The following is an 18,188-nucleotide window of genomic DNA, read 5'->3' as shown; positions in this document are numbered from 1 at the left end:
TCTCGCAAACATATGTCAGTTGATGGGGAAATAATTATGCGCAGTGTCCACACAGCAGGCACTTGGATTTTCTTCAACTGACAAAGCAAATCATTGCCAATCATCCGCCTCCAACTTGCAGTTCCGCAATGATCTTTCCATGTGTTTGAACCACAGGGCCATGGTGTGAACAGAGTAATTGAACTGTATTAACCAAATAAAGGACAGTAACTGTGAAGTGCAGAACCAAAAGGTGCAATAGACATTTCACCATGCTGGTTTTGCATTACACTATTTGGGCACTATGCTAGTGATAACAATGTGGGCTAATGGATAAGGCATCAAAATGGGATTTAGGAGACCTTAGTCTATTCCCAGCTCTGACGTTGGCCTGCTGTGTGACCTTGGTCAAGGCACTTCACATCCTTTTGCCTCAGTCTCCCCATATGTAAAATGAGGATGATCCTGACCTCCTTTATAAAATCTGTTGAGGTCTACTGATGAAAAGCCCTATATAAGAACTAGGTATTATATCCAGAGATAATGCCAAAGCCAACAGTTCTTTTCAGAGGAGGTAGCAGCAGTTCTATCAGGTTCCAAATTGTAAGCGCCACTTGGCCTGGAGATTGTGACTTTTAAAGGCACAGACCTTGGCACCAAAATTTATACCTTTATTGACTCAAAATTAGACTACCACAAAATGCTTTATATGAGACTACACTATAAAACAGCCCAGTAACTGAAGCTAGTGTGAACTGGGGCAACTTGCTTGGTAAGAACATGCGCTATGTCACCAACAGTATGACACCAGTGGTTTAACATCAGCATTGAAGCCTGATCCAACAAAATACTTAAGTACATATTTCTCTTCAGACCACTCACATGCTTAAACAAATGCTCCCCTTGCTTGCTGAATCAGGGACCATATGTCCTAGAACTAGGGGTGCTGCCACACCCCCAGCTTGAAGTGGTTTCCATTATATACGGGGTTCACTGCACCCCCACTATACAAATTGTTCCAGCACCCCGGACAGGGACTGGAGGTCTATTGGCTTCCAGGTGGAGTAAGTTGTAGGTCTAAACCTATTATGCCATAAGTGGATTGGGACTGGTCTGTTTAAGAGGCTGACTTTCATATTACTACAGCTGAGATCAGCAGAAATGTTTGAACTACAGCCCCCTTGTTATGAAAGAGCAGAAGCTACTAATATTATTCCTTGGGAGGAGCCTGCAGCTTTGAAATTCATTCCGTACCTTGGGCTGAAACAGTCTGACTCTGTTGACCTTCAGATCCCATGGCAAGCACCATCTTTTTGCCCAGATTTTTAGTAAGGTATGCTAAGGGCTGGCATGTATGGAAGCAGTATAGTATTATTGATCTTTCTAGCTGGTTATTTTCTGGGTTTGAGTAAGCTACTGGCCTTGTATATTGTATTTTTTTAAATGGGAAATGTGTCTAAAAGCCCAGGCTAAGCAATTTTTCTTCTCCTCATGACTATACATTTATCCATCTACTAACACACAGAGAAGGAGAGAGTATCTAGAAGAGCTATATGGAAGTCAAAGAAAAATAACAACTATTTTATATGACTGGGAATAGGTGGATGGGACTCAGATACCAGCAGAGCTAGTCATCTTAGAGGATAACTAAAAAAGCAGGCAGCATCATTTTTCAAGGCTTTTTACTTCTAGGTGATATGGTAAAAGCAGCTCTCTCATTAACACATAATCCAGTGTCACTACGGTTTGTGCAGAGGCACACACATATTCATACTTCTGCCAGCTGAGACAGAGGCAGATTTTCTTACAGAATGATTTCCAGTTGAAGTAGCCAATATTTCCTATATTGTAAGATCAGACAAGACACACACAGCATTAGCAAATCGAAGATTGCACAACAGCATCTGACTAGCTGACTTGGGAATGAAGAATCTGTTACGTGACTAGCTAATTATAATTTCTTATTAAGATGACATTTCAAACATACATTTTTGTCCAAATTAATGTATATGCTTATTTCTTATCAGCATACTTGAGGCACAGTGACTTCCACCCTTATATCGCAGAAGTGCTGAAGGGTAGGGAGGGTCTTAGCCTGTAACCCTTCAAATAAGATGGTTAGCTACACGTGCTTTGAAGGGCCAAAAGTTATATTAGCATGCTTTGCCCTTTTGTTTGTATGCATTTATTAGATAGACCATGATCACCTTCATCCAGACAAGTAACACACTGACATTCCATATATCCTACAACTATATCTGTTTGAAGCTACAATACCAAGAACATAAATAAATGTATTACTCAGATGATCTACAGCCATTTTTGGTATCTAAATTTAAAATATGGTTACTCGGACATATTTTTGGAGTGAGGAGAAGCATGACCCCAACCCCCATGCTGTAGGGAAGTGCTCATTCACACCTGAAGTATACCGGATATTTCTCTGTCAAGTGTCAGACTGCACAGCTTTTGCCAATATGGTCTTCTCTCTTATGTGTCTATTATCCGGGTATCCTACCTTCTCCTCTGCTGTAGTTCAGGATAACAGACGGTGGATGAAATTTAAAGCAAAATTGCACAGTAAAAGGCCCTCATTGGGTAGGATAAATGTGGGTAACTGTCAGTAATGGGTAGCTGTTTTCCCACCCCACCTCTTCATCTTCACCAAGCAGTAGGTTCCTGCATGGTACAGGAGAACACATTATTTTAAGACAATCCTGTCCTCCAGTGCTGATGAAATAACCCTATTTAGGCAAAAAGGAATTTGATAAACTCCAGAACAACAGAATATTTGTTTTTCATTAATTTTCTACCTTTTATGGGTGAAATCCATAGAAAAATTATAAACAACAATCAACTTATTATTCATTTGGCCTCTACCTTGGCCACGAGCCTGTCAGAGTGGGGTTTTTTCAATGAAACAGGGCAGGTTCTCCATTAATTTCTCACAGTGCCAGTCTCATCCTCGTTATTTCTATTGAGAGACGAAGGTTTATTGGTTGAAAAAGCTATGAAGTAAATCTTTAATTGACAGGACACCATAAATACTTTGCATGCCCTTAGCAAAGGCAAATTTTCATACCTGGATTTTTGACCATGCACACAAAAAGAACTTATTCTAATTAAAGGCAAAAAATTCCTACATATAAGCAACTTGGTAGGTCTAGTTTAAACAATCAAAAGCTAAAAATGTACATAAGATGGAAATTTGCCCTGTTGTGATTAAACATTGTAAGTCTCTGTGCATTGGTTGAAGCTGTGTTTTACAGTCTCTGTACAATGCTATACCACATATACTGCAAGAATAATTCAAGGCAAAGTTTTAGCCTTAACTCTGAATTTTCTGGCTTTTGTCAATTATTTTTGATTATCTACATTATTTGAAGGTTTGTTATTTTACTATTGTATTTTTTTAATTAGACCAAGGAAAACACTCAGGCATGTTTAATATTTAAAGAAACAAAACAGCTCCTGTCACGAGTACAGTATCAGTTATATACAGAGAAGTAATTTGGGAAAAGTTTGTGTGTCCCATTTAAAATTAGACGCAAACTATTTTGTAGCACTGCCTTCTACCCTCTGTCTCTTTGTCTATATTTACATTGTAAACCCCCCTGGAGCAGGGAACTTCTTTTCTATTTGGAAACCACCCAAGCACATTATGGAAGTTACTGGACACAATAAGTCACATTTTTCTTCCCAGATGCTGGACCAGAGTTGCAGCTGTACGACAGTTCATCTGTGCCTCTGGCCTCAGCCCCTGATTCAACTCACCGCAGAAGAGGAGACGAGGTTGGTAACACCCAGAGCACAAAAAGAGAGTACAAGAGTTCCAACCTGTCTGGCCCCCCAGAGGTCATGCACCATCTATGACATGGCACCTCCCCCACAAGGGACCACCTCAAAGCCTGACAGTTAAGTAGCTCCCAAGGCATTAAGCACTTGGGGATTTCATCAGGGCCCAAAGAGTTGTCTTTATTCCTTGCTAGCCAAAGACCCATCTCATGAGAGGGTCAAATCAATAAATCATGTGCCAGTTGTGGTTATTACACATTATTTATTTCTATAGTTTAGTGTCTAGACAGTGTGTGCTGTAAACAATGTATGTGTTGAGTTCTAATTATACAAATTTATTTAGAAACTAGCAAGTAGGTCAGGCGAGACACTCATAATCAACAATTATTACATTAACATAAATTATGTTGCTATTACATGATGGAAGGCAACAAAATTTTATTCCCACTCATGCCAGCCTACAGATAATAGTGAGCTAAATAGAAAGCAGTCCCATAACACTATTTTCAATCTGGGTGTATTTTTGCTGTTTCATTGGTCCAACTTTTACACAACAGTTTAGCTCTTGTTATGCTGGGCTCACAGTATTTAAGGGATATCAAAGTCCATGTATTCCTGCCAAAAGAAAGAAATGCAAAGAGGAAATCAAACACAGTACCTTTTGCCAACACCTAAGGCTTTTCCTGAGAAAGTGGCTGTGAATTCTGTGACGTAAAACTGCCTACCCAGTAAAAGTCACATGATCCACTAGTTATTGCAGCTCACTTGAAAAAACACTGAAGATACTTACTTTTTTTTAAACTGTTGATTGGTGTTGAGTCTCTGATGAGGATTCAGTAGGGGAAAAAGATTTCTATTGGACATCTAGATAGATAAGAAATTTATTATAAAGATGCTTCTCTGAATAGGACTAATTTACATATAGTGCAGAAAGACCACTAAGGGACTTGTAAAGGAATATCCTGAAGAGATCTGCGAGAAACAAAGCGATATGGCTTGCATAAGTTATAATCCACATGGCATGAAGCTCTTCCTTTTTGGGGCTGTTATAAAGCCAGCAGTAATGTCCAGACTATCACATATTTTACTTCAAAACCAAGTTGAAATAAAAGAACATACTCATGATATTTAACAACTGCTCTCATCTGAAATGAGAGCCTCACACACAACTATCTAGTGTGGAAAAATTCAGCATAAATGGAAACCACTGTTTAAGAAAGTTGAATAACCTTGGTATATTCCTATATATAAGAACCAGTATGATAATTTTTTATGGTCAGACCAGTGGTCCATCTAGCATAATATCCTGTCTTCAACAATGACCAGTGCCAGATGCTTCAGAGGGAATGAACAGACCAGGGCAATTATCAAATGATCCATCCTGTCGTCCAGTCCCAGTTTCTAGCAGTCAAATGAAAATCCAGAATATGGGGTTGCAACCCTGACCATCTCAGCAAATAGTCATTGATGGACCCATCCTCTATGAACTTATCTAGTTCTTTTTTGAATCTAGTTATATTTGTGGCCCTCACATCATCCCCTAGCAACAAGTTCCACACACTGACTGTGTTTTGTGTGAGGAAGTATTTCCTTTTGTTTGTTTTAAGCCTGCTGCCTTAATTTCATTGGGTGAGCCATGGTGCTTGTGTTATGATATGAAGGGGTAAATAACACTTCCTTTTTCACTTTCTCCACAACGCTCATGATTTCTATCATATCCCTCCTTAGTCATCTTTGTTTTAATCTGAACAGTACTTGTCATTTTAAACTCTTCTTATATGGAAGCTGTTCCATAATCCTAATCATTTTTGTTACCCTTCTCTGCACCTTTGGAAAATCTCGTATCTTTTTCTAGATGGGGCAACCAAAACTGCATGCAATATTCAAGGTGTGAGAGTACCATGGATTTATATGGTGGCATTGTCATATTGTCTGTATTATTATCTATCCCTTTCCTAATGGTTCCTAACATTGTTAGCTTTTTTCTGACTGCCACTGCACGTTGAGCCCATGCTTTCAGAGAACTATCCACAATGACTCCAAGATCTTTTTCTTGAGCGGTGACAGCTATTTAGTACTTTGTATCTGTAGCTGGGATTGTTTTGCAATGTGCATTATTTTGTATTTATCAACATTGAATTTCATCTGCCATGTTGTTGCCCAGTCACTCTGTTTTGTGGGATTCCCTTTATAATTCTTTGCAGTCTGCTTTGGACTTAACTATCTTGAGTAATTCTGAATCTCTTAAAACTTTGCCATCTCACTGTTTACCCCCTTTTCCAGGTCATTAATGAATATGTTGAATAGCACTGGTCCCAGTACAGATCCTTGGGGAACCCCACTTTTTACCTCTCCCATTGCAAAAACTGACCATTTATTCCTACCCTTTCTTTCAACCAGATACTGATCCATGAAAGGACCTTCCCTGTTATCCCACAAGTGCTCAGTTTGGTTTAGAGCTTTTGGTGAGAGACCTTGTCAAAGATTTTCTGGAAGTCCGAGAACATTATATCCACTGGATCGCCCCTGTCCATGTCTGTTGACACCCTCAAAAGAATTCTAATAGATTGGTGTGGAATAGTTTCCTTTTACAAAAGCTGTGTTGACTCTTCCCCAGCATAGCATGTTCATTTACATGTCTGATAATTCTCTTCTTTACAATAGTTTCAGCCAATTTTCCTGCTACTGAAGGTAGGCTTATGAACCTGTAATTGCTAGGCATCACATTAGCTATCCTCCAGTCATCTGGTACAGGGGCTGATTTAAGTGATAGGTAACATACCACCAGAGCCGTCCTTTGGGTACAGCAAATCGGGACGACCGCCTCTGGCCCCGCGCTTTGGATGGCCCCACGCTTCCTGAGGTGGCGGCTGGGGAGGTGAGGTGGAGGCGGGTGGAGGGAGGGTATGAGGAGGAACCCCCCTACCAACGTTCTCCTCCCCCCCCCCCCAGCGCCTCCTGCCTGCTGGCGGGCCCCACCAACCATTGCCTCTCCTTCCTTACCAGTGCATACTGCTGACCAGCTGTTTCATGGCATCTGGACTCAGCACTGGGGTGTGTGTGAGGGGAGGGGAGAGGAGTGAGGGCACAGCACGCTCAGGGGAGGGAGCAGAACAGGAGCAGGGGAGGGGTGGGAAGAGGTGGGGCAGGGCCTTGGGGGAAGGAGTGGAAGGGGGGCAAGGTCTGGGCAGAGCACCCCCCAGCAGATAGAAACTGGGCATCTATGGCCCAGGCCCCGCACCTCCCTAGGGACAGCTCTGCATACCACAGGTAATAGTTCTGCAATTTCATATCTGAGTTCTTTCAGAACTCTTGGGTAATAAACAGTAACCAGGACCAGATGTTAATTTATCAATTTGTTTCAAAACCTCCTCCATTGACACCTCAATCTGGGACAGTTCCTCAGGTTTGTCACCTAAAAAGAATGGCTCAGGTGTGGGGATCTCCTCCATATCCTCACAGTGAATACTAATGCAAAGAATTTGTTTAGTGTCTCTGCAACAGCCTTGTCTTCCTTGAGTGCTTTAGCACCTCCATCATATAGTGGTCCTACTGATTGTTAGTCTTCCTGCTTCTAGATGTACATATTTTTTTTTTTTTTACTGTTTGTATTTGTGTCTGTTAACCACTGTTCAAATTATTTTTTGGCCTGCCTAATTACACTTTTATACTTGACTTGCCAGAGTTTATGTTCCTTTCTATTTTCCTAACTAGGATTTGACTTCCAATGTTTAAAGGAGGTCTTCTTGCCTCTAACTGCCTCTTTACTCCATTGTTTAGCCATGGTGTCATTTTTTGGTCTTTTTACCATTTTTTAAATTTGGGGTACACATTTAGTTTGAACCTCTATTACAGTTTTTTAAAAAAAATTCTATGTAGCTTGCAGGTGTTTCATTCTTGTGAGTATACCTTTTAGTTTCTGTTTAAGTAGCCTCATCATTTTTGTGTAGTTCCCCTTTTTGAAGTTAAATTTTATTGTTGAGGGGTTTGGGGTATTCCCCTCCCCCCCACAACGATGTTAAATTTAATTACATTATCGTTGCTCTTACCAAGCAGTTAAGCTATATTTGCCTCTTGGACCAGATCCTGTGCACCACTTAGGACTCATCCAAGAATTACCTCTCCCTTGTGTAAATGTACATTTACTTTGTGCATTTTTTCTGAGAATGTTGAAAGGTCTGTGCAATAAATTCAGTGTATAAAATGAACATGTAATTATAGCACATATCATAACATCCATACATAGAGGTCTTAATTATTTTTTCCTTTGTTGTTTTAAAAAACAGTCATACCATATTTTTTACCACAAATCTCCAGTGCAGTATTTTCTTCCCCCTGACAATGTTGTTCTAATAAAAACAATGAATCAGTCACCATACAAAATGACACCTGTAATTAACATACTTATGCAAAACTAATTCCATTGTGGGGCTTACAACTGTATAGAAATTTTGCATTAGCCAGGTCAGTAACATTGATTAATAAAAAAAATAAAACAGAAGACCAAGCTCTTTCTAGGAAAGAAAAAAAATCAAAAGCTATTTTAAAGAACACGTACATTCCTGGAGCATTCTATTATAGTTAAAGTGTGTCATTCAGCTATGAATTTTATGAAAACGAGAGGCCCTGACCAATTCAATTTACATTGTGATCAGTACACAAGTATTCAAAATTTGACTACTGTAATATGGTCTACATGGGACTTTGCAAAGACACCACTCAGAATGTGGCAGCCCATTAAATGTAATCCAGGGAGCACATTACACATCTGTTCTTGGAACTGAGATGCCAATAGATTTCTAGGTGGCATTAGCCCTATATAGCTTGGGACCTGGTTAACTAAGAGAACACCTCTCTCCCCCCAAGACATGGTGTTGAAGTGGAGATCAGCAGAGCATTCAAACTGGAGGTTCCTTGATATGAGAGGGGAAGCTGCCAGCAGGACATTTTCTGTGAGGGCTCCTGGACTTTGCAATTCATTCTCCCAAATTCTCCCCAGATTTGTTCAACCCTCCAAGCACACTACAAAGACCATCTGTTTTCCCTAGCTTTTGAGATGTGGGTGGGCTTACAGGTTTGGATTTATTCTATTCTCACCATTGTATTTGCAGGTAGATACCGTATTTACCCCTGAAGGCAGAATTAGCAAGCATTTTCTATATTGCAGGACTACTGGCCCGGTGTATTTAAATGTATGTAACAAGCACATGGGATAGGCACCTATAGGAGTTTTTATAAATCTAAATAAATATAAATGAGTGCACTAATTCCCATTAGTGGTAATGAGAATTACAGGTCTGTCTCATCTTACGCGGGGGTTCCGTTCCGTGGTTAGCGCGTAAAGCGAAAACCGCATATAGCTAAAATTCCATTGAGTTCACTGACGGGCGAAATCGCCCGCACTACAGGAATAGTTATTAAAATTGTTATTTTTCTCTTTGTTTTTTTTTGTTTTTGCCGACCGCATAAAGTTGAAATTGCGCATGTTAAATGCACGTAAGATGCGACAGACCTGTAATGTAAATCCACCATGTGGTATGGGGAAAAAAAAAAAAAAAATCTTTCCCTAGTCTTTATGTAAGTTTGAGAAAGAGAGTCAGTTCAAAATGTTGACAGCAGTCAAACATACTGCAATATCAAAAGCTAACGTGTAATTCATCTTCCACCCTTTCAGCCAGAAACATCTATCAGCAGAAAATTCAGTCATTTAGTCTTCCATTTGATTATTTGCTATTCATTATATACCATGAGCAAGTTGCCATCTAGGTCACATGATACTGATCAGCAACATTCTTGTTCACCTCTAAACACCATTATTCTTTATAGTACTATGGTGTCTGTACATTCCCCAGACATTTGCATGAATAAAAACCTATGTAAAAATAGTGAGTAATAAGGGATGCAAAGATTGTTGAATGCAAAAGCTATTCTACACTGGAACAAGTGTTCATGAACATGGTTTCTGCAGTATTAAACTTCCTAACTGGAGCACAGAAAGATCAGCATGTTGAGACCTTCACAAACATATGTTGTTTTGTAGCATTCAAATTTTGTTAATTAGTTGCATATTCTGTTTTGTTTGAAACCTTATGTAATAGAGACAAATATATTAAATGTGCCAGTCTTATTAACAACATAGCAGTTAAATGCTTGATACAAGTCCCTTCTGTAAATACACATTTAGCTAAAACCCCATCTATATATGCAAGGCCCTGTCCACTATAGAGCACAATAGATCTAAGGTACTTCAGAGCTTTGTATATGCAACAGAGCTGCACAGGATTCTGTATCAATTATGAAGCAATGGGAACTGATTGCAAACTCATTCTATAAGCTGGGGAACAGAGGGCACGCAGTGGAAAAGCAGCAAGGACACCATCTTAGTGGACAGCAGCAGTAGGATGCTTGCACAGAGTGAAGGCTCCCCTCTGGAGCTCTTAAACCATGCAGTAACAGAGCTCCAGCTCTGCTGGGCTTTGGCTGATGTTCTCCCTTGCAAGCCCTTCACGTTCTCTCCAAGTGGCTTCAGTGCTGCAGCTCTTCAAGCTGCAGTATATGCTTCCCATGCAGAACCATACAGTTCCCCTAGGGTTACCATATTTCCCCTAGCCCTGCCCCCATCCACTCCCTCCCACTTCCCACCCCCTGACTGCCCCCCTCAGAATCCCCAACCCCCACCTGCTTCTTGTCCCGACTGCCCCTGCTGAGAACCCCCCCACCCTAACTGCCCCCCCCCCCAGGACTCCACCTGTCCCCTGACTGCCTTGACCCTTATCCATTCGCATGGGTGGCAGGGTTGTAGAAATTTTCGTGGTGCCCAGAACCCGCCCCCTCCCCACCTGCCTAAGGCTCTGGGAGGGGGGTTGAGTGGGGGGAGGAAGTCTGGGGTGCAGGTCCTGGGCTAGGGATTAGGGGTGCAGGAGGGGTGCAAGGTGCAGGCTCTGGGATAGAGTTTGGGTACTGGGTGCAGGCTCCGGGTTGGGGCAGGGGGTGGGTGTGCAGGAGGGGATAAGGGGTGCAGACTCTGGGATGGAGTTTGGGGGTGGGAGGCGGTGCAAAGGGAGGGGGTGCAGGCTTTGGGAGGGAGTATGAGGGCAGGAGGGGGTGTGTGGGGAGAGGGTTTGGGAGGGAGTTTGGGGATAGGAAGGGGTGCAAAGGTGAGGGCTGTGGGGCTGAGGATGAGGGGTTCATGATGCAGGAGGGGGTTCAGGGCTGGGGCAGAGGATTAGGGTGTGGGGGGATGAGGGGTTCATGATACAGGAGGGGGCTCAGGGCTGGGGCAGAGGATTAGGGTGTGGGGGGGGATGAGGGCTCTGGCTGGGGGTGGGGATGAGGGGTTCATGATGCAGGAGGTGGCTCAGGGTTGGGGCAGAGGATTAGGGCAGCCTGTCTTGCCATTAGTGGATGGGGGGGCTCTAGAACAAGGGGGCAGGAGACAGCAGTTGCTGCCGGCTCTGGCAGTACAAGCAGGCAAGGGAGAGGCAGGCAAGGAGGGGAGGGACCCATGGGGGTGGGGTGGCAGGTGGAGGCTGGGGACCCATCCAACCCTCCCCCTGCTCCCTGACTGCCCCCCGGGACTCCCCTTACCATGCTCATGTCCACGTGTAGGCAAAACACGCTGCAGGCAGCAGGGGGGAGCTCTGGCTGCTGGAGGCCAATGGGAGCAGCTCAATCAGGCCCAGCCGCCCAATCAGCAGCCACACTCTGCAGTGGGAGGGAGGAGAGGGGAAAAATCCCAGACCTTTTAACCTTGTTACCAATTCCTCCCGGACGGCTATTTAAAGACACAAAAGCCGGACATGTCTGGGGAAATACAGACAAATGGTAACCCTAAGTTCCCCCCTTCCATGGAGCTCTGAAAATGGTCCACAGGGAAGCTGATGAGACTGAAGATGGCAGGAAAACTGCTATTTTTTATGTATGTGGCACAAGCAGATTTATATGGAATCTTGATGAATGAAGCATGCATCACAATGCTGACGTTATACACTTGACACGGAATACCCTCTATGCGTGGCATACCCAGTCTTCTAGTATCCATCCTCAATTCCTTGGGTTTATCCTCCCAGGTTGTCTAGCCACAGATTTTATTTGGGTGGACAAAATAATTATAAATAGATGAATATGAATTATCCTCAGAGCTGTGCACATTGATAAAAAACGACGACAACCATATCTGCTTCTAGGTACTTTGAACTACTTAACTCACTCAGATTTCAAAGAACTTTATAAAATAACTAGGTTGGTTAACAAATATTAGAAAATAAACAAAACTAGAAATATAAAAATTGAACAAAAACTAAAGAGAAAGCAGGTATAATTTTCAAAAGTGCCTAAGCAATTTAGGAGCCAAAGTCCACTGACTTTCATGACACTTAACTCCCAAGAGCCTAAATCACTTTTGAAAATAGAACATAAGCATTTTTGAAAATTTTAACACATCTTGAAGAAATAGCTACAGTTTAGAAGAGAATACAGGTTTTTACAATATTTTAAATGTGGACTTTAGTTCATTTTAGAAATGTGCATGATTCAAACTTTGCAGCTAAGAAATTCTCTGATTTATTTCTCCCCCACCCCCACTCCCAGTGAAAAGGTTTTGAAGCAAACAGCACAGTATTGGGAAAGTGACTAACACACGCAGAATCTTAAGAACCAGATTCAGCTCCCATTAAAGTCAATGGAAAGACAGTCATTGACTTCAACAGGAGTTGAATTATTTTCTACGCATATTAAGGAAGGAAAGAAGAGATACCCATGAAGAAAAGATAACTAGCCATCATCAAAAACTCAGGGTATGTCTGGAGCCTTTACTGCCCTCCTTAGCCTGATTGCCTTGCCTGCTTTCTCTTACTGGGTTTCATGAATCATTTATAATAAATCATTTAGCAGAAGCAGTTTATGGGAGGTTTACAAGGGATAATGCAAACCTTCATATGCTGGCATGCAGAGCTCAAGAGGTATATTTAAACAATATCTATTACAAAGAAAATGAGACAAATTTAAAATTTACAGTATCATGTTTCCCTTCTAGTTTTGTACATGGGTTACACTTAAACTTATTCAGCATTCACTTGTGTACCTTATTTATTCAGTTGCTGATAACATTCTGCTTCAGCTTGATATAGAACCAGAAATAACCTTATCCACAGAGGATATCAGCATGAGAATTATCCTTGAGTGACAGCAGCTGATCTGTGCTTAGTAGTCTAATTTTCTAAGGAGATGCAACTGGAATACCCAATCTTTTTAGAAATTAGAAAGTCATCTATGTGAAAAGATGTGTTAGGTTAACTCTATATGTGTAAAACAAATGAGAGAAGCTGCAAATAGATGAGACCGAAGTGCTTAAGTGCTCAGCAACTTAAGTAGTGGTGCACAACTGGAACCTTACTTACAAAAACACCTCACCTTTTACAGATGAGAAACAGACAAGGATTAAATGACTGGCCATGTAGTACGTCAGTAGCAGAGATGGGACAAGTTTATGGCTACCAATTACAGGACCAGTCCACTCGATCACACTCTCTCCCCAATGCTCATCGCCCCTTTTGTCATATAGTCTGATATAAGCTTTTACATGCAGACTTACAAGGCTACTGAATACATATTTTCTCTGTGTGTTATAGTAATGTCATTCAGTAGGGTTGTTTCTTACATGGTCANCATATTTTCTCTGTGTGTTATAGTAATGTCATTCAGTAGGGTTGTTTCTTACATGGTCAATATAGCTTAGCTATGTGTAGGCAAGCCCTTAGGCAGGGAAAGAAAACTGTTTGTTAAGCAATTTAGATTTGTGTGGGACTCTAGAGAGAGACAGAGGCCCAAGACAGTTGCTCCTTAAGCCCTGATGCCTTCCCTGAGGTTTCTGCAAAAGGGAACTCAATTAACTATGTGCTGTTTGTTCGAGGAAATGGGACTTGGTTACATTTTGTAAATAAACAAATCACACTCAGAAAAAATTTGATTCCATGTCATCCATTCTTGCTCCAAAGGGAAAACTGACCAGTATGTCCCCAATATTGGCTACCTCTCAGCAACTGGGGGGGGGGGCAGAGGGGGGTTAAGATTCTATGAAAGCTCAAAGAGAAACACTTGTAAGTGTGCTAACTCTAGGTCTACAAAGGTTTTTTATAGCCTCAACATATGTTGGAGTAGGGACAATGTTGTCTTGTTTTGTGAGCTGCCCAGCACATTCCTGGCCACTCAACAAATAAGATATAGTAGTAACTAAACTTCTAGCAAACCACCTAGTGAAGATGTGAAAGCTGACAGAGAGATGAGATAACATCTTGCTGGCTATTATGCATTCATCCCAAGGTTTAGTTATGACAGATGTAGTGAAATTCTGCTAGAAACAGGGAAAAGTAAACAAGGAGGAGTGAGGTGGCTCAACCAGGATTACATGATGCCTCACCAAGAGAAATCTAGGAAGTAAGGTACAAAATGGATTAGACCTTGCCTCAAGGCTCATCTTTCTCTCACATCTTCTATTTCTTCACTGACTCATCAGATGTGACCTATAAATGCCCACAAGACTAGATTGTGAGAAACAGAATCCATTAGGCAAGCTTTTCTCCAGATTTCTACTGTTCCAACGTCTTCTGTTCAGTATGAAAAACTTACAGGATAGTTATGTGCTTACTAGAAGAACAAAGAAAAGGTGCAACGTAGAATGGCAAAGATTTTTTTCTTGACAATATTTTAAATATTAAATGATAACCTCTCTCTACCTATTATATCTATCTATCTATATATTACTATTTCTTCCTCTCTTCATGATGATTTTTTCTCCAAATTTCTAATTTTCATATGTCTGACTGGGGCACACTATACATTACTTTAAGGAATTGTTCTGCATCTCAGATAAAAGCTACACGATGTAATAGTTGCTCTGGTAGCTAGCCATGTTTTATTAAAAAGCTGAGAAAACAGGTATGCAAAAAACGTAAATTGTTAATGTATACCTTATCCAGCCCTATGATTACAGTAATTTATTTCAACACTATTCCTAGGATTTGCTGTGTATGTACCCACACACAGAGACACACATCACATACCAATTAAGAGACAGATCCTTGACCCCAATCTGTGTCAGCATAAAACTGGTTTACCCAACCAGCTGAGGACTCACCAATATAACACTCCCAGGCAAAGGGCACATGCTTGGGAAAGGGGCATGGCTGGAATCACTCTGCTCTTTAAGAATCCCAGCTGCTGGAACAGTCCTTTGGGATTATTGTTAGTTAAATCTGCCATGAGCATAAAGTCGTTCTTCCTGAGGCTCATGTGCAAAATGTCCCCGTTATATATACAAAGAAACAGAGGAAGCATTCACTGAATTGTCCTTATGTTAAAACATATAACACCTTGTATACTTTCAATGTATTTTATATACTAGATTCATCTGAGGACAAATATTGGATTATCTGGACAGAATAAAGTGTACAAACAGCCTACTACTTTCCAGAGCTGACACTATCTCCTGATAAAAAGCTAATCAGATATAAACTACTTCACCTGACCTTCGAAACTAATGCCCATTCTTGGTTTCTACAAAGGTTTTAACAAACTTAATCACATCATGTCACATGACACCACCTGTGAAATCTCAGGCCTCTCAACATTTCAGATATTAGGTTAGGAGGGAAAATTGGCATTCTTTACCCATATCCAGCTGTTGGAGACAAGTTGCAATTTTAATCCAGACAATATCTTCATGCAATATACGGATGTCTACCTTGCAGCAATGCATTACACAGAAGAAAGAGCATAGTGAAAAAGGGCAAATATTTCACCTCATAATGCTAGTGATAATCACAAAAGCCTATGAAGCAATTTTTTTCAGTATTCCCTTGGAACACACATTTGATCATGAGAAACTTGGGGATGCAAAATTAGAAGCCATTTTTCAAAATCGAATCTAAGATCACTAGGAGTATATCTACACTGCAATTAAACACTGGCCTGTGCCAACTGACTTGGGCGCATGGGGCTTGGGCTGTGTGGAGCTGACTTGCAGGGTAGACTTCCAGGCTTGGGCTGCAGCCTGAGTTCTGGGACCCTTGCACCTCGCAGGGTCTTAGAGCCTGGGCTGTAGCCCAAGCCCAGAAGTCTACACTGCAGTGAAACAACCCCACAGCTGGAGTCAGCTGTAGGTGTCTAACTGCAGTGTAGACATACCCTGGATTGCCTCAATGGAATTGTAGCCAAGTCTTGCTAACCACTACTCCTACTTTAGGTAGGAGAATGTATAAATCCACCATTGAGCGATTAAAATTCTTTGAGGAGCTGCCGAGTACAGTTCCATGCACTCAATAGGTAACTGAGTCCTTTTTCTCACTCTGGGTATGTCTACACTGCAATTAAAAACCCATGGCTGGTCTGTGCCAGCTGACCTGGGCTTGGGTTAAGAGTCTGTTTAACTGTGGTATAGATGTTCAGGCTTGGGGTTGGGCTTGAGCCCAGGCTCTAGGATCCTGTCAGGTGGGAGGGTCCCAGAAGTTGGGTTCCAGCCTGAGCCCAGAAGTCTACACTGAAATTAAACAGCCCCTTAGCCCAAGCCCCATAAACCCAAGTCAGCTGGCACGAGCTAGCTGCGGGTGTCTAATTGCAGTGTTGCCCTCCCTCCTCACTCCACCCCCTGCCTTTCTCACACTCACCACACACACACACACACACACACAGTGATGGGTTCAGTCACAGAGACCCCCTTGGGACTGTTACCTGATGTGATGAGTACCTCTGAGCCCGTTTTCTCTCCCAGTTTGGGCCTCCAGAACCCTGCCTTGTTTAGCCAGACATGCAAGCCTGCTGCAACACAGACCCAAAGTCTGAATCACACTCCCCAAAATGTAGACTTAACTGGAAAAAGATTAAGAAGTGCTCCTGTCTCCCAGACACCCAGCTCCCAATGGGATCCAAACCCCAGATAAATCAGTTTTACTATGTATAAAGCTTATACAGGGTAAACTCATAAATTGTCCACCCTCTATAACACTGATAGAGAGATATGCACAGCTGTTTGCTCCCCCAGATAGTCATCACTGACTCTGGGTTAATAAAATCACTTTTGTTTATTAATTAAGTATAAAAAGTAGGATTTAAGTGGTTCCAAGTAATAACAGACAGAACAAAGTAAGTAACCAAGTAAAATAAAGCAAAAACATACAAGTCTAAGCCTAATACATGAAGAAACTGAATACAGGTAAATCTCACCCTCAGAGATGTTCCAATAAACTTCTTTCACAGACTAGACTCCTCCTTAGTCTGGGCCCAATCATTTCCCTTGATACAGTTCTTGTTAGTTCCAGCTCAGGTGGTAACAAAGGGGATTTCTCATGACTACAGCCCCCTTTGTTCTGTTCTACCCCCTTTTATATCTTTGGCACAGGCAGGAATCCTTTGTCCCCCTCTGGGTTCCCCCCCTTTCTTCTAAATGGAAAAGCACCAGGTTAAAGATGAATTCCAGTTCAGATGACATGATCACATGTCCTGTGAGACTTCATTACCCACTCGCTGGCACACAGATATACAGGAAGGCTTACAAATAAACAGAGCCATTTACAACCAATTATTCTGGTTAATGGGAGCCATCAAGATTCCAAACCACCATTAATGGCCCACACTTTGCATAATTACAATAGGACCTCAGAGTTATATTTCATATTCCTAGTTTCAGATACAAGAATGCTACCTTCATACAAATAGGATGACCACACTCAGTAGATTATAAGCTTTGTAATGATACCTTACAAGAGACCTTTTGCATAAAGCATATTCCAGTTACATTATATCTACACTTATAAACATATTTTTATAAAAATATGGAGTGCAACATCACACACACACAGACACACACTAATATATATATAAAAATAAAATGGAACTCATTAGTGAAATACTAAGAAAATTAATATACAAACCTGGATAATGGATGCCCTATACCCTCTGGCTTTGCAGGTGCACAGGGTAAAAAGAATAATATTCAAGTCCCAAAGATAAAATAGGTGAAGGACATTCTGAGAGTCAGAATGTATTTTTATATAAAACAGTATTATTGTCCTTTCCCCCCCTCATTTTATATCACTATAAAGTTTAAATCTAAACACTGAAAAAGCAAAACCAGCTCCAGCTCAGAGACCTCACATTGGAAATGTTAAGGCTAAATTCATTGTGCACTCCACAAAGGTTCACAGCTCTGCTCTTTAACTTGCAGTAAGGGACTAATAAAAACACATACTCAAAAAAATGCTGCACTTTGGTTCACAAGGCAAGTTAAATAGTTATGCAATAGTTGTATGGTAGAGCTCCTACTGTTATCCTGGTCATTAAGAGGGAGGGACTTGAACTTATGGAAACCAGTAAATTATTTGGTCCACCTTAACATATTACCCAGCATCAGAGGGGTAGCC

This window comes from Trachemys scripta, chromosome 4, assembly GCF_013100865.1.
Source record: "Trachemys scripta elegans isolate TJP31775 chromosome 4, CAS_Tse_1.0, whole genome shotgun sequence".
Lineage (NCBI taxonomy): Eukaryota > Metazoa > Chordata > Testudines > Emydidae > Trachemys > Trachemys scripta.
This window is presented reverse-complemented; position numbering follows the sequence as displayed.